Consider the following 24,442-nt stretch of genomic DNA (forward strand, 5'->3'; position numbering starts at 1 on the left):
CAACTGTGAACTCCACGTCTCTTCCAAGGGCATTAAAACCATCTTTTTAAACCACTCTGACCTCCAAGTCTCATCCAAGGGGCATTAAAACCATCTTGTTAAGCTACTGTGATCTCCACGTCTCTAAAAAGGGGCATGAAAACCATCTTGTCATGTTACTGTGAACTCCACGTCTCTTCCAAGGGGCATTAGAAACAACTTGGTAAGCTACTGTGACCTCCACATCTCTTCCAAGTGAATTTAAAACTGTCTTGTTATGCTCCTGTGACCTCCACATCTCTTCCAAGGGGCATTAAAACCGTATTTTTAAACCACTCTGACGTCCATGTGTCTTCCAAGTGGCATTAAAACTGTCTTGCTAAACCACTCTGACCTCCACGTCTCTTCCAAGGGTAATTAAACCCGTCTGGTTAAGCTACAGTGACCTCCACGTCTCTTCCAAGGGGAATTAAAACCATCTTGTTAAACTACACTGACTTCCACGTCTCTTCCAAGGGGAATTAAAACCGTCTTGTTAAACCACCCTGAGCTCCATGTCTCATCCAAGGAGCAATGAAACCATCTTGTTAAACCACTCTGATCTCCATGTCTCTTCCAAGTGGCATTAAAACCATCTTGTTAAGCTACTGTGACCTCCACGTCTCTTCCAAGGGGCATTAAAATCATCTTGTTAAATCACTCTGACCTCCAAGTCTCATCCAAGGGGCATTAAAACCATCTTGTTAAGCTACAATGAACTCCACAATTATTCCAATGGGCATTAAAACCGTCTTGTTATAACATTCTGACCTCCACATCTCTTCCAAGGGGCTTTAAAACCGTCTTGTTAAACCACTCTGACCTCCACGTCTCTTCCAAGGAGCATTAAAACAGTCTTGTTAAACCACTCTGACCTCCATGTCTCTTCCAAGGGGAATTAAAACCACCTTGTTAAACCACTCTGACATCCATGTCTCTTCCAAGGGGCATTAAAACCGTCATGTTAAACCACTCTGACCTCCATGTCTTTTCCTAGGGGTATTAAAATCATCTTGTTAAACCACTCTGACCTCCACGTCTCATCCAAGGGGCATTAAAACCATCTTGTTAAGCTACTGTGACCTCCACGTCTTTTCCAAGGGGCATTAAAATCACCTTGTTAAACCACTCTGACCTCCACGTCTCTTCCAAGGGCCATTAAAACCACCTTCTTAAACCACTCTGACCTCCCCGTCTCTTCCAAGGTGCATTAAAACCGTCTTGTTAAACAACTCTGACCTCCACTTCTCTCATCCAATGGGCATTAAAACCATCTTGTTAAGCTACTGTGAACTCTACATTTTTTTCCAAGGGGCATTAAAACCGTCTTGTTAAAACACTCTGACCTCCACGTCTCTTCCAAGGGGCATTAAAACCGTCTTGTTAAACCACTCTTACCTCCACGTCCATTCCTATGGGCATTAAAACCATCTTGGTAAACCACTCTGACCTCCATATCTCTTTCAAGGGGCATTAAAATCGTCTTGATAAGCTACTGTGACCCCCACTTCTCTTCCAAGGGGCATTAAAAGCGTCTTGTTAAGCTACTGTGACCTAAACGTCTCTTCCAAGGAGCATTAAAACTGTGTTGTTAAGCTACTGTGACCTCCACGTCTTTTACAAGGGGATTTAAAACTGTCTTGTTAAGCTACTGTGACCTCCACATCTCTTCGAGGGGCATTAAAACCGTATTTTTAAACCACTCTTACCTCCACGTGTCTTCCAAGTGGCATTAAAACCATCTTGTTAAACCACTCTGACCTCCACGTCTCTTCCAAGCGGCATTAAAACCGCATTGATAAGCTACTATTACCTCCCCGTCTATACCAAGGGGCATTAAAAATGTCTTGTTAAACCACTCTGACCTCCACGTCTCTTCCAAGGGGCATTAAAACCGTCTGGTTAAGCTACAGTGACCTACACGTCTCTTCCAAGGGGAATTAAAACCGTCTTGTTAAACTACTCTGACTTCCACGTCTCTTCCAAGGGGCATTAAAACCGTCTTGTTTAACCACCCTGAGCTCCACGTCTCATCTAAGGGGCATTAAAAGAGTCTTGTTAAACCACACTGACCGCCACGTCCCTTCCAAAGTGCTTTAAAACCATCTTGTTAAACCACTCTGACCTCTAAGTCTCTTCCAAGGAGCATGAAAACCGTCTTGTTAAAACACTCTGACCTCCATGTCTCTTCCAAGGGGTTTTAAAACCGTCTTGTTAAACCACTCTGACCTCTACGTCTCTTCCAAGGAGCATGAAAACCGTCTTGTTAAAACACTCTGACCTCCATGTCTCTTCCAATGGGCATTAAAACCATCTTGTTAAACCACTCTGACCTCCATGTCTCTTCCAAGGGGCATTAAAACGGGCCTGTTAAACTACTCTGACTTCCACGTCTCTACCAAGGGGCATAAAAAGCAACTTGTTAAACCACCCTGACCTCCACGTCTCATCTAAGGGGCATTAAAACCGTCATGTTAAACCACTCTGACCTCCATGTCTCTTCCAAGGGGTATTAAAATCGTCTTCTTAAACCACTCTGACCTCCACGTCTCATCCAAGGGGCATTAAGACCATCTTGTTAAGCTACTGTGAACTCCATGTCTTTTCCAAGGGGGAATTAAAACCACATTCTTAAACCACTCTGACCTCCACGTCTCTTCCAAGGGCCATTAAAACCACCTTCTTAAACCACTCTGACCTCCATGTCTCTTCCAAGGGGCATTAAAACCGTCGTGTTAAACCACTCTGACCTCCATGTCTCTTCCAATGGGCATTAAAACCATCTTGTTAAACCACTCTGACCTCCATGTCTCTTCCAAGGGGCATTAAAACCGTCGTGTTAAACCACTCTGACCTCCACGTCTCTTCCAATGGGCATTAAAACCATCTTGTTAAACCACTCTGAAATCCACGTCTCTTCCAAGGGGCATTAAAACCGTCTTGTTAAGCTGCTGTGTCCTCCACGTCTCTTCCAAGGGGCATTAAAACAGTCTTGTTAAACTAGTCTGACCTCCATGTCTCTTCCAAGGGGCATTAAAACCATCTTGTTAAACCACCTTGACTTCCACGTCTCATCTAAGGGGCATTAAAACCGTCCTGTTAAACCACTCTGACCTCCACGTCTCTTCCAAGATGCATTAAAACCGTATTGTTAAACTACTCTGAACTCCACGTCTCTTCCAAGGGGCAATAAAACCATCTTGTTAAACCACTATGATCTCCACGTCTCTTCCAAGTGACATTAATACCATCTTATTAAGCTACTGTGACCTCCACGTCTCTTCCAAGGGGCATTAAAAGGGTCTTGTTAAGCTACTGTGACCTATACATCTCTTCCGAGGGGCATTAAAACTGTGTTGTTAAGCTACTGTGAACTTCACAACTCTTCCAAGGGGCGTTAAAACCGTCTTATTAAGTTACTGTGAACTCCATGTCTCTTCCAATGGGCATTAAAACTGACTTGTTAAACCACTTTGTACTCCACGTCTGTTTCAAGGGACATTTAAACCATCCTGCTAAACAACTCTGAACTCCATGTCTCTTCCAAGGGGCATTAAAACCATATTTTTAAACCACTCTGACCTCCACGTCTCTTCCAAGGGGCATTGAAACCGTCTTGTTAAACCACTCTGACCTCCACGTCTCTTCCAAGGGGCATTAAAAATCGTCTTGTTAAACTACTCTGACCTCCACGTCTCTTCCAAGGGCATTAAAACCATCTTGTTAAACCACCCTGACCTCCACGTCTCATCTAAGGGGCATTTAAACCGTCTTGTTAAACCACTCTGACCTCCACGTCTCTTCCAAGCGGCATTAAAACTGTCTTGTTAAGCTACTGTGACCTCCACGTCTCTTCCAAGGGGCATTAAAATCATCGTGTTAAACCACTCTGCCCTCCACTTCTACCATCCAAGGGGCATTAAAACCATCTTGTTAAGCGACTGTGAACTCCACATTATTTCCAAGGGGCATTAAAACCCTCTTGTTAAAACACTCTGACCTCCACGTCTCTTCCAAGGGGCATTAAAACCGTCTTGTTAAACCACTCTGACCTCCACGTTTCTTCCAAGGGGCATTAAAACAGTCTTGTTAAACCACTCTGACCTCCATGTCTCTTCCAAAGGGCATTAAAACCATCTTGTTAAACCATTCTGACCTCCATGACTCTTCCAAGGGGCATTAAAACCGTCTTTTTAAGCTACTGTGACCTCCACTTCTTTTCCAAGGGGCATTAAAAGCATCTTGTTAAGCTACTGTGACCTATACGTCTCTTCCAAGGAGCATTAAAACTTTGTTGTTAATCTACTGTAAACTCCACGACTCTTCCAAGGGGCATTAAAACCATCTTATTAAGCTACTGTGAACTCCATGTCTCTTCCAAGGGCATTAAAATCGACTTGTTAAACCACTCTGTAGTCCACGTATTTTTCAAGGGACATTAAAAACATCCTGCTAAACTACTCTGAACTCCACGTCTCTTCCAAGGGGCATTAAAACAATCTTTTTACACCACTCTGACCTCCACGTCTCTTCCAAGGGGCTTTAAAACCGTCTTGTTAAGCTACTGTGAAGTCCACGTCTCTACCAAGGGGCATAAAAACCATCTTGTTAAGCTACTGTGAACTCCACGTCTCTTCCAAGGGGCATTAAGAACAAATTGTTAAGCTCCTGTGACCTCCACGTTTCTTCCAAGGGGATTTAAAACTGTCTTGTTAAGCTCCTGTGACCTTCACGTCTCTTCCAAGGGGCATTAAAACCATATTTTTAAACCACTCTGACCTCCACGTGTCTTCCAAGTGGCATTAAAACCGTCTTGTTAAACAACTCTGACCTCCACCTCTCTTCCAAGCGGCATTAAAACCGCATTAATAAGCTGCTGTTACCTCCCCTTCTATACCAAGGGGCATTAAAACTGTCTTGTTAAGCTACAGTGACCTCCACGTCTCTTCCAAGGGGCATTAAAACCATCTTGTTAAAGCACTCTGATATCCACGTCTCTTCCAAGGGGCATTAAAACCGTCTTGTTAAGCTATTGTCACCTCCACGTTTCTTCCAAGGGGCATTAAAATCATCTTGTTAAACCACTCTGACCTCCACGTCTCTTCCACGGGGCATTAAAACCGTCTTGTTATGCTACGGTGACCTCCACCTCTCTTCCAATGGGCATTAAGATCATCTTGTTCAACTACTCTGACCTCCATGTCTCTTCCAAGGGGCATTAAAACAGTCTTGTTAAACCACCCTGACCTCCACATCTCATCTAAGGGGCATTAAAACTGTCTTGTTAAACCACTCTGACCTCCACGTCTCTTCCATGGGGCATTAAAACCGTATTGTTAAACCACTCTGAACTTCACATCTCTTCCAAGGGGCAATAACACCATCTTGTTAAACCACTCTGATATTCACGTCTCTTCCAAGGGGCATTAAACATGTGATGTTAAGCTACTGTGAACTCCACAACTCTTCCAAGGAGCATTAAAACCGTCTTATTAAGTTACTGTGAACTCCATGTCTCTTTCAAGAGGCATTAAAACCAACTTGTTAAACCACTCTGTACTCCACGTCTGTTTCAAGGGACATTTAAACCATCCTGCTAAACTACTCTGAACTACCCTTCTCTTCCAAGGGGCATTAAGACCATCTTGTTAAGCTACTGTAAACTCCACGTCTTTTTCAAGGGGCATTAAAACCATCTTCTTAAACCACTCTGACCTCCATGTCTCTTCCAAGGGGCATTAAAACCGTCTTGTTAAACCACTCTGACCTCCACGTCTCTTCTAATGGGCATTAAAACCATCTTTTAAACCACCCTGACCTCCATGTCTCTTCAAAGGGGCATTATAACCATCTTGTTAAACTACTCTGACCACCACATCTCTTCCAAGGGGCAATAAACTGTCTTGTTAAACCACCCTGACGTCCACGTCTCATCTAAGGGCCATTAAAACCGTCTTGTTAAACCACTCTGACCTCCACGTCTCTTGCAAGGGGCATTAAAACCGTATTGTTAAACCACTCTGAACTCCACGTCTCTTCCAAGGGGCAAAAAAAACATCTTGTTAAGCTACTGTGACCTCTAAGTCTCTTCCAAGGGGCATTAAAATCATCTTGTTAAACCACTCTGACCTCCACTTCTCTCATCCAAGGGGCATTAAAACCATCTTGTTAAGCACCTGTGAACTCCACATTTTTTCCAAGGGGCATTAAAACCCTCTTGTTAAAACACTCTGACCTCCACGTCTCTTCCAAGGGGCATTAAAACCGTCTTGTTAAACCACTCTGACCTCCACGTTTCTTCCAAGGGGCATTAAAACAGTCTTGTTAAACCACTCTGACCTCCATGTCTCTTCCAAGGGGCATTAAAACCATCTTGTTAAACCACTTTGACCTCCATGTCTCTTCCAAGGGGCATTAAAACCATCTTGTTAAACCACTTTGACCTCCATGTCTCTTCCAAGGGGAATTAAAACCGTCTTTTTAAGCTACTGTGACCTCCGCTTCTCTTCCAAGTGGCATTAAAAGCGTCTTGTTAAGCTACTGTGACCTATACGTCTCTTCCAAGGAGCATTAAAACTGTGTTGTTAAGCTACTGTAAACTCCACGATTCTTCAAAGGGGCATTAAAACCATCTTATTAAGCTACTGTGAACTCCATGTCTCTTCCAAGGGGCATTAAAATCGACTTGTTAAACCACTCTATAGTCCACGTATCTTTCAAGGGACATTAAAAACATCCTGCTAAACTACTCTGAACTCCACGTCTCTTCCAAGTGGCATTAAAACCATCTTTTTACACCACTCTGACCTCCACGTCTCTTCCAAGGGGCTTTAAAACAGTCTTGTTAAGCTACTGTGAAGTCCACGTCTCTACCAAGGGGCATAAAAACCATCTTGTTAAGCTACTGTGAACTCCACATCTCTTCCAAGGGGCATTAAGAACAACTTGTTAAGCTACTGTGACCTCCACGTTTCTTCCAAGGGGATTTAAAACTGTCTTGTTAAGCTCCTGTGACCTTCACGTCTCTTCCAAGGGGCATTAAAACCGTATTTTTAAACCACTCTGACCTCCACGTGTCTTCCAAGTGGCATTAAACCCGTCTTGTTAAACAACTCTGACCTCCACCTCTCTTCCAAGCGGCATTAAAACCATATTGATAAGCTGCTATTACCTCCCCTTCTATACCAAGGGGCATTAAAACTGTCTTGTTAAGCTACAGTGACCTCCACGTCTCTTCCAAGGTTAATAAAAACCGTCTTGTTAAACTACTCTGACCTCCACGTCTCTTCCAAGGGGCATTAAAACCGTCTTGTTAAACCACTCTGACCGCCACGACTCTTCCAAAGGGCATTAAAACCGTCTTGTTAAACCACTCTGAACTCCACGTCTCTTCCAAGGGGCAATAAAACCATCTTGTTAAATCACTCTGATATCCACGTCTCTTCCAGGTGGCATTAAAACCGTCTTCTTAAGCTATTGTGACCTCCACGTCTCTTCCAAGGGGCATTAAAATCATCTTGTTAAACCACTCTGACCTCCACGTCAATTCCAAGGGGCATTAAATCCGTCTTGTTAAGCTACGGTGACCTCCACGTCTCTTCCAAGGGGCATTAAAACCGTCTTGTTAAACCACCCTGACCTCCACGTCTCATCTAAGGGGCATTAAAACTGTCTTGTTAAACCACTCTGACCTCCATGTCTCTTCCATGGGGCATTAAAACCGTATTGTTAAACCTCTCTAAACTCCACATCTCTTCCAAGGGGCAATAACACCATCTTGTTAAATCACTCTGATCTTCACGTCTCTTCAAAGGGGCATTAAAATTGTGATGTTAAGCTACTGTGAACTCAACAACTCTTCCAAGGAGCATTAAAACCTTCTTATTAAGTTAATGTGAACTCCATGTCTCTTCCAAGGGGCATTAAAACCCACTTGTTAAACCACTCTGTACTCCACGTCTGTTTCAAGGGACATTTAAACCATCCTGCTAAACTACTCTGAACTACCCTTCTCTTCCAAGGGGCATTAAGACCATCTTGTTAAGCTACTGTGAACTACACGTCTTTTTCAAGGGGCATTAAAACCATCTTCTTAAACCACTCTGACCTCCATGTCTCTTCCAAGGGGCATTAAAACCGTCTTGTTAAACCACTCTGACTTCCACGTCTCTTCCAATGGGCATTAAAACCATCTTTTTAAACCACTCTGACCTCCATGTCTCTTCAAAGGGGCATTAAAACCGTCTTGTTAAACTACTCTGACCACCACGTCTCTTCCAAGGGGCAATAAACCGTCTTGTTAAACCACCCTGACGTCCAGGTATCATCTAAGGGCCTTTAAAACCGTCTTGTTAAACCACTCTGACCTCCACGTCTCTTGCAAGGGGCATTAAAACCGTATTGTTAAACCACTCTGAACTCCACGTCTCTTCCAAGGGGCAAAGAAACCATCTTGTTAAGCGACTGTGACCTCCACGTCTCTTCCAAGGGGCATTAAAATTATCTTGTTAAACCACTCTGACCTCCACTTCTCTCATCCAAGGGGCATTAAAACCATCTTGTTAAGCGACTGTGAACTCCACGTTTCTTCCAAGGGGATTTAAAACTGTCTTGTTAAGCTCCTGTGACCTTCACGTCTCTTCCAAGGGGCATTAAAACCGTATTTTTAAACCACTCTGACCTCCACATGTCTTCCAATTGGCATTAAAACCGTCTTGTTAAACAACTCTGACCTCCACCTTTCTTCCAAGCGGCATTAAAACTGTATTGATAAGCTGCAATTACCTCCCCTTCTATACCAAGGGGCATTAAAACTGTCTTGTTAAGCTACAGTGACCTCCACGTCTCTTCCAAGGGGAATAAAAACCGTCTTGTTAAACTACTCTGACCTCCACGTCTCTTCCAAGGGGCATTAAAACCGTCTTGTTAAACCACTCTGACTGCCACGTCTCTTCCAAAGGGCATTAAAACCGTATTGTTAAACCACTCTGAACTCCACGTCTCTTCCAAGGGGCAATAAAACCATCTTCTTAAATCACTCTGATATCCACGTCTCTTCCAAGTGGCATTAAAACCGTCTTGTTAAGCTATTGTGACCTCCACGTCTCTTCCAAGGGGCATTAAAATCGTCTTGTTCAATTAATCTGACCTCCATGTCTCTTCCAAGGGGCATTAAAACCGTTTTGTTAAATCACCCTGACCTCCACCTCTCATCTAAGGGGCATTAAAACTGTCTTGTTACACCACTCTGACCTCCACGTCTCTTGCAAGGTGCATTAAAACCGTATTGTTAAACCACTCTGAACTCCACGTCTCTTCCAAAGGGCAATAAAACCATCTTGTTAAGCTACTGTGACCTCCACCTCTCTTCCAAGGGGCATTAAAATCATCTTGTTAAACCACTCTGACCTCTATGTCTCTTCCAAGGGGCATTAAAACCATCTTGTTAAACCACTCTGACCTCCATGTCTCTTCCAAGGGGCATTAAAACCGTCTTGTTAAACCACCCTGACCTCCACGTCTCATCTAAGGGGCATTAAAACTGTCTTGTTAAACCACTCTGACCTCCATGTCTCTTCCATGGGGCATTAAAACCGTATTGTTAAACCTCTCTAAACTCCACATCTCTTCCAAGGGGCAATAACACCATCTTGTTAAATCACTCTGATCTTCACGTCTCTTCAAAGGGGCATTAAAATTGTGATGTTAAGCTACTGTGAACTCAACAACTCTTCCAAGGAGCATTAAAACCTTCTTATTAAGTTAATGTGAACTCCATGTCTCTTCCAAGGGGCATTAAAACCGACTTGTTAAACCACTCTGTACTCCACGTCTGTTTCAAGGGACATTTAAACCATCCTGCTAAACTACTCTGAACTACCCTTCTCTTCCAAGGGGCATTAAGACCATCTTGTTAAGCTACTGTGAACTACACGTCTTTTTCAAGGGGCATTAAAACCATCTTCTTAAACCACTCTGACCTCCATGTCTCTTCCAAGGGGCATTAAAACCGTCTTGTTAAACCACTCTGACTTCCACGTCTCTTCCAATGGGCATTAAAACCATCTTTTTAAACCACTCTGACCTCCATGTCTCTTCAAAGGGGCATTAAAACCGTCTTGTTAAACTACTCTGACCACCACGTCTCTTCCAAGGGGCAATAAACCGTCTTGTTAAACCACCCTGACGTCCAGGTATCATCTAAGGGCCTTTAAAATCGTCTTGTTAAACCACTCTGACCTCCACGTCTCTTGCAAGGGGCATTAAAACCGTATTGTTAAACCACTCTGAACTCCACGTCTCTTCCAAGGGGCAAAGAAACCATCTTGTTAAGCGACTGTGACCTCCACGTCTCTTCCAAGGGGCATTAAAATTATCTTGTTAAACCACTCTGACCTCCACTTCTCTCATCCAAGGGGCATTAAAACCATCTTGTTAAGCGACTGTGAACTCCACGTTTCTTCCAAGGGGATTTAAAACTGTCTTGTTAAGCTCCTGTGACCTTCACGTCTCTTCCAAGGGGCATTAAAACCGTATTTTTAAACCACTCTGACCTCCACATGTCTTCCAATTGGCATTAAAACCGTCTTGTTAAACAACTCTGACCTCCACCTTTCTTCCAAGCGGCATTAAAACTGTATTGATAAGCTGCAATTACCTCCCCTTCTATACCAAGGGGCATTAAAACTGTCTTGTTAAGCTACAGTGACCTCCACGTCTCTTCCAAGGGGAATAAAAACCGTCTTGTTAAACTACTCTGACCTCCACGTCTCTTCCAAGGGGCATTAAAACCGTCTTGTTAAACCACTCTGACTGCTACGTCTCTTCCAAAGGGCATTAAAACCGTATTGTTAAACCACTCTGAACTCCACGTCTCTTCCAAGGGGCAATAAAACCATCTTGTTAAATCACTCTGATATCCACGTCTCTTCCAAGTGGCATTAAAACCGTCTTGTTAAGCTATTGTGACCTCCACGTCTCTTCCAAGGGGCATTAAAATCGTCTTGTTCAATTAATCTGACCTCCATGTCTCTTCCAAGGGGCATTAAAACCGTTTTGTTAAATCACCCTGACCTCCACCTCTCATCTAAGGGGCATTAAAACTGTCTTGTTACACCACTCTGACCTCCACGTCTCTTGCAAGGTGCATTAAAACCGTATTGTTAAACCACTCTGAACTCCACGTCTCTTCCAAAGGGCAATAAAACCATCTTGTTAAGCTACTGTGACCTCCACCTCTCTTCCAAGGGGCATTAAAATCATCTTGTTAAACCACTCTGACCTCTATGTCTCTTCCAAGGGGCATTAAAACCATCTTGTTAAACCACTCTGACCTCCATGTCTCTTCCAAGGGGCATTAAAACCGTCTTTTTAAGCTGCTGTGACCTCCACTTCTCTTCCAAGGGGCATTAAAAGCGTCTTGTTAAGCTACTGTGACCTATACGTCTCTTCCAAGGAGCATTAAAACTGTGTTGTTAAGCTACTGTAAACTCCACGACTCTTCCAAGGGGCATTAAAACCGTGTTATTAAGCTACTGTGAACTCCATGTCTCTTCCAAGGGGCATTAAAATCGACTTGTTAAACCACTCTGTAGTCCACGTATCTTTCAAGGGACATTGAAAACATCCTGCTAAACTACTCTGAACTCCACGTCTCTTCCAAGGGGCATTAAAACCATCTTTTTACACCACTCTGACCTCCACGTCTCTTCCAAGGGGCATTAAAAGCGTCTTGTTAAGCTACTGTGACCTATACGTCTCTTCCAAGGAGCATTAAAACTGTGTTGTTAAGCTACTGTAAACTCCACGACTCTTCCAAGGGGCATTAAAACCATCTTATTAAGCTACTGTGCACTCCATGTCTCTTCCAAGGGGCATTAAAATCGACTTGTTAAACCACTCTGTAGTCCACGTATCTTTCAAGGGGCTTTAAAACCGTCTTGTTAAGCTACTGTGAAATCCACGTCTCTACCAAGGGGCATAAAAACCATCTTGTTAAGCTACTGTGAACTCCACATCTCTTCCAAGGGGCATTGAGAACAACTTGTTAAGCTACTGTGACCTCCACGTTTCTTCCAAGGGGATTTAAAACTGTCTTGTTAAGCTCCTGTGACCTTCACGTCTCTTCCAAGGGGCATTAAAACCGTATTTTTAAACCACTCTGACCTCCACGTGTCTTCCAAGTGGCATTAAAACCGTCTTGTTAAACAACTCTGACCTCCACCTCTCTTCCAAGTGGCATTAAAACCGTATAAATAAGCTGCTATTACCTCCCCTTCTATACCAAGGGGCATTAAAACTGTCTTGTTAAGCTACAGTGACCTCCACGTCTCTTCCAAGGGGAATAAAAACCATCTTGTTAAACTACTCTGACCTCCACGTCTCTTCCAAGGGGCATTAAAACCGTCTTTTAAACCACTCTGACCGCCACGTCTCTTCCAAAGGGCATTAAAACCGTATTGTTAAACCACTCTGAACTCCACGTCTCTTCCAAGGGGCAATAAAACCATCTTGTTAAATCACTCTGATATCCACGTCTCTTCCAAGTGGCATTAAAACCGTCTTGTTAAGCTATTGTGACCTCCACGTCTCTTCCAAGGGGCATTAAAATCATCTTGTTAAACCACTCTGACCTCCACGTCTCTTAAAAGGGGCATTAAATCCGTCTTGTTAAGCTACGGTGACCTCCACGTCTCTTCCAAGGGGCATTAAAATCAACTTGTTAAACCACTCTGACCTCCACGTCTCTTCCAAGGGGCATTAAATCCATGTTGTTAAGCTACGGTGACCTCCACGTCTCTTCCAAGGGGCATTAAAATCATCTTGTTCAATTACTCTGACCTCCATGTCTCTTCCAAGGGGCATTAAAACCGTCTTGTTAAACCACGTGACCTCCACAATTCTGGGATGTATTAACAGAAGCATACAGTCTAGATCACGTGAAGTCATTATCGATCTTTACTCCTCTTTGGTCAGACCTCATCTGGAATACTGTGTACAGTTTTGGGCACCACATTTTAAAAAAGACATAGACAAACTGGAGCAAGTTCAGAGAAGAGCGACCAGAATGGTGACTGGTCTGCAAACCATGTCCTATGAGGAACGGTTGCAGTATTTGGGAATGTTTAGCTTGCAAAAAAGAAGACTGAGAGGAGACTTAATAGCTGTCTACAAATATGTCAAGGGCTGTCACATTGTAGAAGGATCAGCTTTATTCTCATTTGCACAAGGAAAGGCTAGAAGCAATGGGATGAAACTAAATGGGAGGAGACACAGATTAGATATTAGAAAAAACTTTTTGACAGTTAGGGTGATTAACGAGTGGAACAGGCTGCCACAAGAGGTGGTGAGTTCCCCTTCAATGGACGTCTTCAAACAGAGGCTGGACAGACATCTGTCTGAGATGATCTAGTGAATCCTGCTTTGAGCAAGGGGTTGGACCAGATGACCCAGGAGGTCCCTTCCAACTCTACCATTCTATGATTCTATGATTCTATCTAAGGAGCATTAAAACTGTCTTGTTAAACCACTCTGACCTCCACGTCTCTTCCATGGGGCATTAAAACCGTATTGTTAAAAGACTCTGAACTCCACATCTCTTCCAAGGGGCAATAACACCATCTTGTTATACCACTCTGATCTTCACGTCTCTTCCAAGGGGCATTAAAATTGTGATGTTAAGCTACTGTGAACTCCACAACTCTTCCAAGGGGCATTAAAACCATCCTATTAAGTTACTGTGAACTCCATGTCTCTTCCAAGGGGCATTAAAATCGACATGTTAAACGACTCTGTACTTCACGTCTATTTCAAGGGACATTTAAACCATCCTGCTAAACTACTCTGAACTACCCGTCTCTTCCAAGGGGCATTAAGACCATCTTGTTAAGCTACTGTGAACTCCACGTCTTTTTCAAGGGGCATTAAAACCATCTTCTTAAACCACTCTGACCTCCATGTCTCTTCCAAGGGGCATTAAAACCGTCTTGTTGAACCACTCTGACCTCCACGTCTCTTCCAAGGGGCATTAAAAGCGTCTTGTTAAGCTACTGTGACCTATACGTCTCTTCCAAGGAGCATTAAAACTGTGTTGTTAAGCTACTGTAAACTCCACGACTCTACCAAGGGGCATTAAAACCGTCTTATTAAGCTACTGTGCACTCCATGTCTCTTCCAAGGGGCATTAAAATCGACTTGTTAAACCACTCTGTAGTCCACGTATCTTTCAAGGGGCTTTAAAACCGTCTTGTTAAGCTACTGTGAAATCCACGTCTCTACCAAGGGGCATAAAAACCATCTTGTTAAGCTACTGTGAACTCCACATCTCTTCCAAGGGGCATTAAGAACAACTTGTTAAGCTACTGTGACCTCCACGTTTCTTCCAAGGGGATTTAAAACTGTCTTGTTAAGCTCCTGTGACCTTCACGTCTCTTCCAAGGGGCATTAAAACCGTATTTTTAAACCACTCTGACCTCCACGTGTCTTCCAAGTGGCATTAAAACCATCTTGTTAAACAACTCTGACCTCCACCTCTCTTCCAAGCGGCATTAAAACCGTATAAATAAGCTGCTATTACCTCCCCTTCTATACCAAGGGGCATTGAAACTGTCTTGTTAAGCTACAGTGACCTCCACGTCTCTTCCAAGGGGAATAAAAACCGTCTTGTTAAACTACTCTGACCTCCACGTCTCTTCCAAGGGGCATTAAAACCGTCTTTTAAACCACTCTGACCGCCACGTCTCTTCCAAAGGGCATTAAAACCGTATTGTTAAACCACTCTGAACTCCACGTCTCTTCCAAGGGGCAATAAAACCATCTTGTTAAATCACTCTGATATCCACGTCTCTTCCAAGTGGCATTAAAACCGTCTTATTAAGCTATTGTGACCTCCACGTCTCTTCCAAGGGGCATTAAAATCAACTTGTTAAACCACTCTGACCTCCACGTCTCTTCCAAGGGGCATTAAATCCATGTTGTTAAGCTACGGTGACCTCCACGTCTCTTCCAAGGGGCATTAAAATCATCTTGTTCAATTACTCTGACCTCCATGTCTCTTCCAAGGGGCATTAAAACCGTCTTGTTAAACCACGTGACCTCCACAATTCTGGGATGTATTAACAGAAGCATACAGTCTAGATCACGTGAATACCTAATCGATCTTTACTCCTCTTTGGTCAGACCTCATCTGGAATACTGTGTACAGTTTTGGGCACCACATTTTAAAAAAGACATAGACAAACTGGAGCAAGTTCAGAGAAGAGCGACCAGAATGGTGACTGGTCTGCAAACCATGTCCTATGAGGAACGGTTGCAGTATTTGGGAATGTTTAGCTTGCAAAAAAGAAGACTGAGAGGAGACTTAATAGCTGTCTACAAATATGTCAAGGGCTGTCACATTGTAGAAGGATCAGCTTTATTCTCATTTGCACAAGGAAAGACTAGAAGCAATGGGATGAAACTAAATGGGAGGAGACACAGATTAGATATTAGAAAAAACTTTTTGACAGTTAGGGTGATTAACGAGTGGAACAGGCTGCCACGAGAGGTGGTGAGTTCCCCTTCAATGGACATCTTCAAACAGAGGCTGGACAGACATCTGTCTGAGATGATCTAGTGAATCCTGCTTTGAGCAAGGGGTTGGACCAGATGACCCAGGAGGTCCCTTCCAACTCTACCATTCTATGATTCTATCTAAGGAGCATTAAAACTGTCTTGTTAAACCACTCTGACCTCTACGTCTCTTCCATGGGGCATTAAAACCGTATTGTTAAAAGACTCTGAACTCCACATCTCTTCCAAGGGGCAATAACACCATCTTGTTATACCACTCTGATCTTCATGTCTCTTCCAAGGGGCATTAAAATTGTGATGTTAAGCTACTGTGAACTCCACAACTCTTCCAAGGGGCATTAAAACCATCCTATTAAGTTACTGTGAACTCCATGTCTCTTCCAAGGGGCATTAAAATCGACATGTTAAACGACTCTGTACTTCACGTCTATTTCAAGGGACATTTAAACCATCCTGCTAAACTACTCTGAACTACCCGTCTCTTATAAGGGGCATTAAGACCATCTTGTTAAGCTACTGTGAACTCCACGTCTTTTTCAAGGGGCATTAAAACCATCTTCTTAAACCACTCTGACCTCCATGTCTCTTCCAAGGGGCATTAAAACCGTCTTGTTGAACCACTCTGACCTCCACGTCTCTTCCAAGGGGCATTAAAAGCGTCTTGTTAAGCTACTGTGACCTATACGTCTCTTCCAAGGAGCATTAAAACTGTGTTGTTAAGCTACTGTAAACTCCACGACTCTTCCAAGGGGCATTAAAACCGTCTTATTAAGCTACTGTGCACTCCATGTCTCTTCCAAGGGGCATTAAAATCGACTTGTTAAACCACTCTGTAGTCCACGTATCTTTCAAGGGGCTTTAAAACCGTCTTGTTAAGCTACTGTGAAATCCACGTCTCTACCAAGGGGCATAAAAACCATCTTGTTAAGCTACTGTGAACTCCACATCTCTTCCAAGGAGCATTAAGAACAACTTGTTAAGCTACTGTGACCTCCACGTTTCTTCCAAGGGGATTTAAAACTGTCTTGTTAAGCTCCTGTGACCTTCACGTCTCTTCCAAGGGGCATTAAAACCGTATTTTTAAACCACTCTGACCTCCACGTGTCTTCCAAGTGGCATTAAAACCATCTTGTTAAACAACTCTGACCTCCACCTCTCTTCCAAGCGGCATTAAAACCGTATAAATAAGCTGCTATTACCTCCCCTTCTATACCAAGGGGCATTAAAACTGTCTTGTTAAGCTACAGTGACCTCCACGTCTCTTCCAAGGGGAATAAAAACCGTCTTGTTAAACTACTCTGACCTCCACGTCTCTTCCAAGGGGCATTAAAACCGTCTTTTAAACCACTCTGACCGCCACGTCTCTTCCAAAGGGCATTAAAACCGTATTGTTAAACCACTCTGAACTCCACGTCTCTTCCAAGGGGCAATAAAACCATCTTGTTAAATCACTCTGATATCCACGTCTCTTCCAAGTGGCATTAAAACCGTCTTGTTAAGCTATTGTGACCTCCACGTCTCTTCCAAGGGGCATTAAAATCAACTTGTTAAACCACTCTGACCTCCACGTCTCTTCCAAGGGGCATTAAATCCATGTTGTTAAGCTACGGTGACCTCCACGTCTCTTCCAAGGGGCATTAAAATCATCTTGTTCAATTACTCTGACCTCCATGTCTCTTCCAAGGGGCATTAAAACCGTCTTGTTAAACCACGTGACCTCCACAATTCTGGGATGTATTAACAGAAGCATACAGTCTAGATCACGTGAATTCATTATCGATCTTTACTCCTCTTTGGTCAGACCTCATCTGGAATACTGTGTACAGTTTTGGGCACCACATTTTAAAAAAGACATAGACAAACTGGAGCAAGTTCAGTGAAGAGCGACCAGAATGGTGACTGGTCTGCAACCATGTCCTATGAGGAACGGTTGCAGGATTTGGGAATGTTTAGCTTGCAAAAAAGAAGACTGAGAGGAGACTTAATAGCTGTCTACAAATATGTCAAGGGCTGTCACATTGTAGAAGGATCAGCTTTATTCTCATTTGCACAAGGAAAGACTAGAAGCAATGGGATGAAACTAAATGGGAGGAGACACAGATTAGATATTAGAAAAAACTTTTTGACAGTTAGGGTGATTAACGAGTGGAACAGGCTGCCACGAGAGGTGGTGAGTTCCCCTTCAATTGACGTCTTCAAACAGAGGCTGGACAGACATCTGTCTGAGATGATCTATTGAATCCTGCTTTGAGCAAGGGGTTGGACCAGATGACCCAGGAGGTCCCTTCCAACTCTACCATTCTATGATTCTATGATTCTATCTAAGGAGCATTAATACTGTCTTGCTAAACCACTCTGACCTCCACGTCTCTTCCATGGGGCATTAAAACCGTATTGTTAAAAGACTCTGAACTCCACATCTCTTCCAAGGGGCAATAACACCATCTTGTTATACCACTCTGATCTTCACGTCTCTTCCAAGGGGCATTAAAATTGTGATGTTAAGCTACTGTGAACTCCACAACTCTTCCAAGGGGCATTAAAACCATCCTATTAAGTTACTGTGAACTCCATGTCTCTTCCAAGGGGCATTAAAACCGACATGTTAAACGACTCTGTACTTCACGTCTATTTCAAGGGACATTTAAACCATCCTGCTAAACTACTCTGAACTACCCGTCTCTTCCAAGGGGCATTAAGACCATCTTGTTAAGCTACTGTGAACTCCACGTCTTTTTCAAGGGGCATTAAAACCATCTTCTTAAACCACTCTGACCTCCATGTCTCTTCCAAGGGGCATTAAAACCGTCTTGTTGAACCACTCTGACCTCCACGTCTCTTCCAATGGGCATTAAAACCATCTTGTTAAACCACTCTGACCTCCATGTCTCTTCAAAGGGGTATTAAAACCGTCTTGTTAAACTACTCTGACCACCATGTCTCTTCCAAGGGGCAATATACCGTCTTGTTAAACCACCCTGATGTCCACGTCTCATCTAAGGGCCATTAAAACCGTATTGTTAAACGACTCTGAACTACACGTCTCTTCCAAGGGGCAATAAAACAATCTTGTTAAACCACTCTGATCTCCACGTCTCTTCCAAGGGTCATTAAAACCGTCTTGTTAAGCTACTGTGACCTCCACGTCTCTTCCAAGGGGCATTAAAATCATCTTGGTAAACCACTCTGACCTCCACTTCTCTCATCCAAGGGGCATTAAAACCATCTTGTTAAGCTACTGTGAACTCCACATTTTATCCAAGGGGCATTAAAACCCTCTTGCTAAAACACTCTGATCTCCACGTCTCTTCCAAGGGGCATTAAAACCGTCTTGTTAAACCACTCTGACCTCCATGTGTCTTCCAAGGGGCAATAAAACCATCTTGTTAAACCACTCTGACCTCCACTTCTCTTAGAAGGGGCATTAAAAGCATCTTGTTAAGCTACTGTGACCTATACGTCTCTTCCAAGGAGCATTATAACTGTGTTGTTAAGCTACTGTAAACTCCACGACTCTTCGAAGGGGCATTAAAACCGTCTTATTAAGCTACTGTGAACTCCATGTCTCTTCCAAGGGGCATTAAAATCGACTTGTTAAACCACTCTGTAGTCCACATATCTTACAAGGGACATTAAAAACATCCTGCTAAACTACTCAGGACTCCACGCCTCTTCCAAGGGGCATTAAAACCATCTTTTTAAAGAAATCTGACCTACACGTCTCTTCCAAGGGGCATTAAAACCGTCTTATTAAGCTACTGTGAACTCCACGTCTCTACCAAGGGGCATAAAAACCATCTTGTTAAGCTACTGTGAACTCCACGTCTCTTCCAATGGTCATTAAAAACAACTTGTTAAGCTACTGTGACCTCCACGTCTCTTCCAAGGGGATTTAAAACTGTCTTGTTAAGCTCCTGTGACCTCCACGTCTCTTCCAAGGGGCATTAAAACCGTATTTTTAATCCACTCTGACCACGTGTCTTCCAAGTGGCATTAAAACCGTCTTGTTAAACCACTCTGACCTCCACGTCTCTTCCAAGGAGCATGAAAACCCTCTTGTTAAACCACTCTGACCTCCATGTCTCTTCCAAGGGGCATTAAAACCATCTTGTTAAACCACTCTGACCTCCATGTCTCATCCAAGGGGCATTAAGACCATCTTGTTAAGCTACTGTGAACTCCACGTCTTTTCCAAGGGGCATTAAAACCACGTTCTTAAACCACTCTGACCTACACGTCTCTTCCAAGGGCCATTAAAACCACCTTCTTAAACCACTCTGACCTCCACGTCTCTTCCAAGGGGCATTAAAACCGTCTTGTTAAGCTACGGTGACCTAAACGTCTCTTCCAAGGGGCATTAAAACAGTCTTGTTAAACTACTCTGACCTCCATGTCTCTTCCAAGGGGCATTAAAACCGTCTTGTTAAACAACCCTGACCTCCACGTCTCATCTAAGGGGCATTAAAACCGTCTTGTTAAACCACTCCGACCTCCACGTCTCTTCCAAGGTGCATTAAAACCGTATTGTTAAACCACTCTGAACTCCACGTCTCTTCCAAGGGGCAATAAAACCATCTTGTTAAACCACTCTGATCTCCACGTCTCTTCCAAGTGGCATTAAAACCGTCTTGTTAAGCTACTGTGACCTCCACGTCTCTTCCAAGGGGCATTAAAAGCGTCTTGTTAAGCTACTGTGACCTATACATCTCTTCCAAGGGGCATTAAAACTGTGTTGTTAAGCTACTGTGAACTCCATGTCTCTTCCAATGGTCATTAAAACCGACCTGTTAACCCACTCTGTACTCCACGTCTGTTTCAAGGGACATTTAAACCATCCTGCTAAACTTCTCTGAACTCCACGTCTCTTCCAAGGGGCATTAAAACCATCTTTTTAAACCACTCTGACCTCCACGTCTCTTCCAATGGGCATTAAAACCATCTTGTTAAACCACTCTGACCTCCACGTCGCTTCCAAGGGCATTAAAACCGTCTTGTTAAGCTACCGTGACCTCCACGTCTCTTCCAAGGGGCATTAAAACCATCTTGTTAAACTACTCTGACCTCCACGGCTCTTCCAAGGGGCATTAAAACCGTCTTGTTAAACCACCCTGAAATCCACGTCTCATCTAAGGGGCATTAAAACCGTCTTGCTAAACCACTCTGAACTCCACGTCTCTACCAAGGGGCATTAAACCGTATTGTTAAACCACTCTGAACTCCACGTCTCTTCCAATGGGCAAAAAAACCATCTTGTTAAACCACTCTGATATCAACGTCTCTTCCAAGTGGCATTAAAACCGTCTTGTTAAGCTACTTTGACCTCCACGTCTCTTCCAAGGGGCATTACAATCATCTTGTTAAACCACTCTGACCTCCACTTCTCTCATCCAAGGGGCATTAAAACCATCTAGTTAAGCGACTGTGAACTCCACATTTTTTCCAAGGGGCATTAAAACCCTCTTTTTAAAACACTCTGACCTCCATGTGTCTTTCAAGGGGCATTAAAACCGTCTTGTTAAACCACTCTGACCTCCACGTCTCTTCCAAGGGGCATTAAAACCGTCTTATTAAGCTACTGTGAACTCCATGTCTCTTCCAAGGGGCATTAAAATCGACTTGTTAAACTACTCTGTAGTCCACGGATCTTTCAATGGACATTAAAAACATCCTGCTAAACTACTCAGAACTCCACGTCTCTTCCAAGGGGCATTAAATCCATCTTTTTAAAGCAATCTGACCTCCACGTCTCTTCCAAGGGGCATTAAAACCATCTTGTTAAGCTACTGTGAACTCCACGTCTCTACCAAGGGGAATTAAAACTGTGTTGTTAAGCTACTGTGAAATCCATGTCTCTTCCAATGGGCATTAAAACCGACCTGTTAACCCACTCTGTACTCCACGTCTGTTTCAAGGGACATTTAAACCATCCTGCTAAACTTCTCTGAACTCCACGTTTCTTCCAAGGGGCATTAAAACCATCTTTTTAAACCACTCTGACCTCCACGTCTCTTCCAATGGGCATTAAATCCATCTTGTTAAACCACTCTGACCTCCACGTCTCTTCCAAGGGCATTAAAACCGTCTTGTTAAGCTACCGTGACCTCCACGTCTCTTCCAAGGGGCATTAAAACCGTCTTGTTAAACTACTCTGACCTCCACGGCTCTTCCAAGGGGCATTAAAACCGTCTTGTTAAAGCACCCTGAAATCCACGTCTCATCTAAGGGGCATTAAAACCGTCTTGCTAAATCACTCAGAACTCCACGTCTCTACCAAGGGGCATTAAACCGTATTGTTAAACCACTCTGAACTCCACGTCTCTTCCAATGGGCAAAAAAAACATCTTGTTAAACCACTCTGATATCCACGTCTCTTCCAAGTGGCATTAAAACCGTCTTGTTAAGCTACTGTGACCTCCACATCTCTTCCAAGGGGCATTACAATCATCTTGTTAAACCACTCTGACCTCCACTTCCCTCATGCAAGGGGCATTAAAACCATCTAGTTAAGCGACTGTGAACTCCACATTTTTTCCAAGGGGCATTAAAACCCTCTTGTTAAAACACTCTGACCTTCATGTGTCTTCCAAGGGGCATTAAAACCGTCTTGTTAAACCACTCTGACCTCCACGTCTCTTCCAAGGGGCATTAAAACCGTCTTATTAAGCTACTGTGAACTCCAGGTCTCTTTCAAGGGGCATTAAAATCGACTTGTTAAACCACTCTGTAGTCCACGGATCTTTCAATGGACATTAAAAACATCCTGCTAAACTACTCAGAACTCCACGTCTCTTCCAAGGGGCATTAAAACCATCTTTTTAAAGCAATCTGACCTCCACGTCTCTTCCAAGGGGCATTAAAACCGTCTTGTTAAGCTACTGTGAACTCCACGTCTCTACCAAGGGGCATTATAACTGTGTTGTTAGGCTACTGTGAACTCCATGTCTCTTCCAATGGGCATTAAAACCGACCTGTTAACGCACTCTGTACTCCACGTCTGTTTCAAGGGACATTTAAACCATCCTGCTAAACTTCTCTGAACTCAACGTCTCTTCCAAGGGGCATTAAAACCATCTTTTTAAACCACTCTGACCTCCACGTCTCTTCCAATGGGCATTAAAACCATCTTGTTAAACCACTCTGACCTCCACGTCTCTTCCAAGGGCATTAAAACCGTCTTGATAAGCTACCGTGACCTCCACGTCTCTTCCAAGGGGCATTAAAACCGTCTTGTTAAACTACTCTGACCTCCACGGCTCTTCCAAGGGGCATTAAAACCGTCTTGTTAAACCACCCTGAAATCCACGTCTCATCTAAGGGGCATTAAAACCATCTTGTTAAACCACTCTGAACTCCACGTCTCTACCAAGGGGCATTAAACCGTATTGTTAAACCACTCTGAACTCCACGTCTCTTCCAATGGGCAAAAAAAACATCTTGTTAAACCACTCTGATATCCACGTCTCTTCCAAGTGGCATTAAAACCGTCTTGTTAAGCTACTGTGACCTCCACGTCTCTTCCAAGGGGCACTACAATCATCTTGTTAAACCACTCTAACCTCCACTTCTCTCATCCAAGGGGCATTAAAACCATCTAGTTAAGCGACTGTGAACTCCACATTTTTTCCAAGGGGCATTAAAACCCTCTTGTTAAAACACTCTGACCTCCATGTGTCTTCCAAGGGGCATTAAAACCGTCTTGTTAAACCACTCTGACCTCCACGTCTCTTCCAAGGGGCATTAAAACCGTCTTATTAAGCTACTGTGAACTCCATGTCTCTTCCAAGGGGCATTAAAATCGACTTGTTAAACCACTCTGTAGTCCACGGATCTTTCAATGGACATTAAAAACATCCTGCTAAACTACTCAGAACTCCACGTCTCTTCCAAGGGGCATTAAAACCATCTTTTTAAAGCAATCTGACCTCCACGTCTCTGCCAAGGGGCATTAAAACCGTCTTGTTAAGCTACTGTGAACTCCACGTCTCTACCAAGGGGCAAAAAAACCATCTTGTTAAGCTTCTGTGAACTCCACGTCTCTTCCAAGGGGCATTAAAAACAACTTTTAAGCTACTGTGACCTCCACGTCTCTTCCAAGGGTATTTAAAAGTGTCTTGTTAAGCTCCTGTGACCTTCACGTCTCTCCAAGGGGCATTAAAGCCCTCTTGCTAAAACACTCTGACCTCCACGTCTCTTCCAAGGGGCATTAAAACCGTCTTGTTAAACAACTCTGACCTCCACGTCTCTTCCAAGGGGCATTAAAACCATCTGATTAAAACACTCTGACCTCCATGTGTCTTCCAAGGGGCATTAAAACCATCTTGTTAAACCACTCTGACCTCCATGTCTCTTCGAAGGGGCATTAAAACCGTCTTTTAAGCTACTGTGACCTCCACTTCTCTTAGAAGGGGCATTAAAAGCGTGTTGTTAAGCTACTGTGACCTATACATTTCTTCCAAGAGCATTATAACTGTGTTGTTAAGCTACTGTAAACTCCACGACTCTTCCAAGGGGCATTAAAACCGTCTTATTAAGCTACTGTGAACTCCATGTCTCTTCCAAGGGGCATTAAAATCGACTTGTTAAACCACTCTGTAGTCCACGTATCTTTCAAGGGACATTAAAAACATCCTGCTAAACTACTCAGATCTCCACGTCTCTTCCAAGGGGCATTAAAACCATCTTTTTAAAGCAATCTGACCTCCACGTCTCTTCCAAGGGGCATTAAAACCGTCTTGTTAAGCTACTGTCAACTCCACGTCTCTACCAAGGGGCATAAAAACCATCTTGTTAAGCTACTGTGATCTCCACGTCTCTTCCAAGGGGCATTAAAAACAACTTGTTAAGCAACTGTGAC

Source organism: Phyllobates terribilis, unplaced genomic scaffold (genome assembly GCF_046119375.1).
Source record: "Phyllobates terribilis strain yellow unplaced genomic scaffold, ASM4611937v1 Scaffold_2__4_contigs__length_985480577, whole genome shotgun sequence".
NCBI lineage: Eukaryota > Metazoa > Chordata > Amphibia > Anura > Dendrobatidae > Phyllobates > Phyllobates terribilis.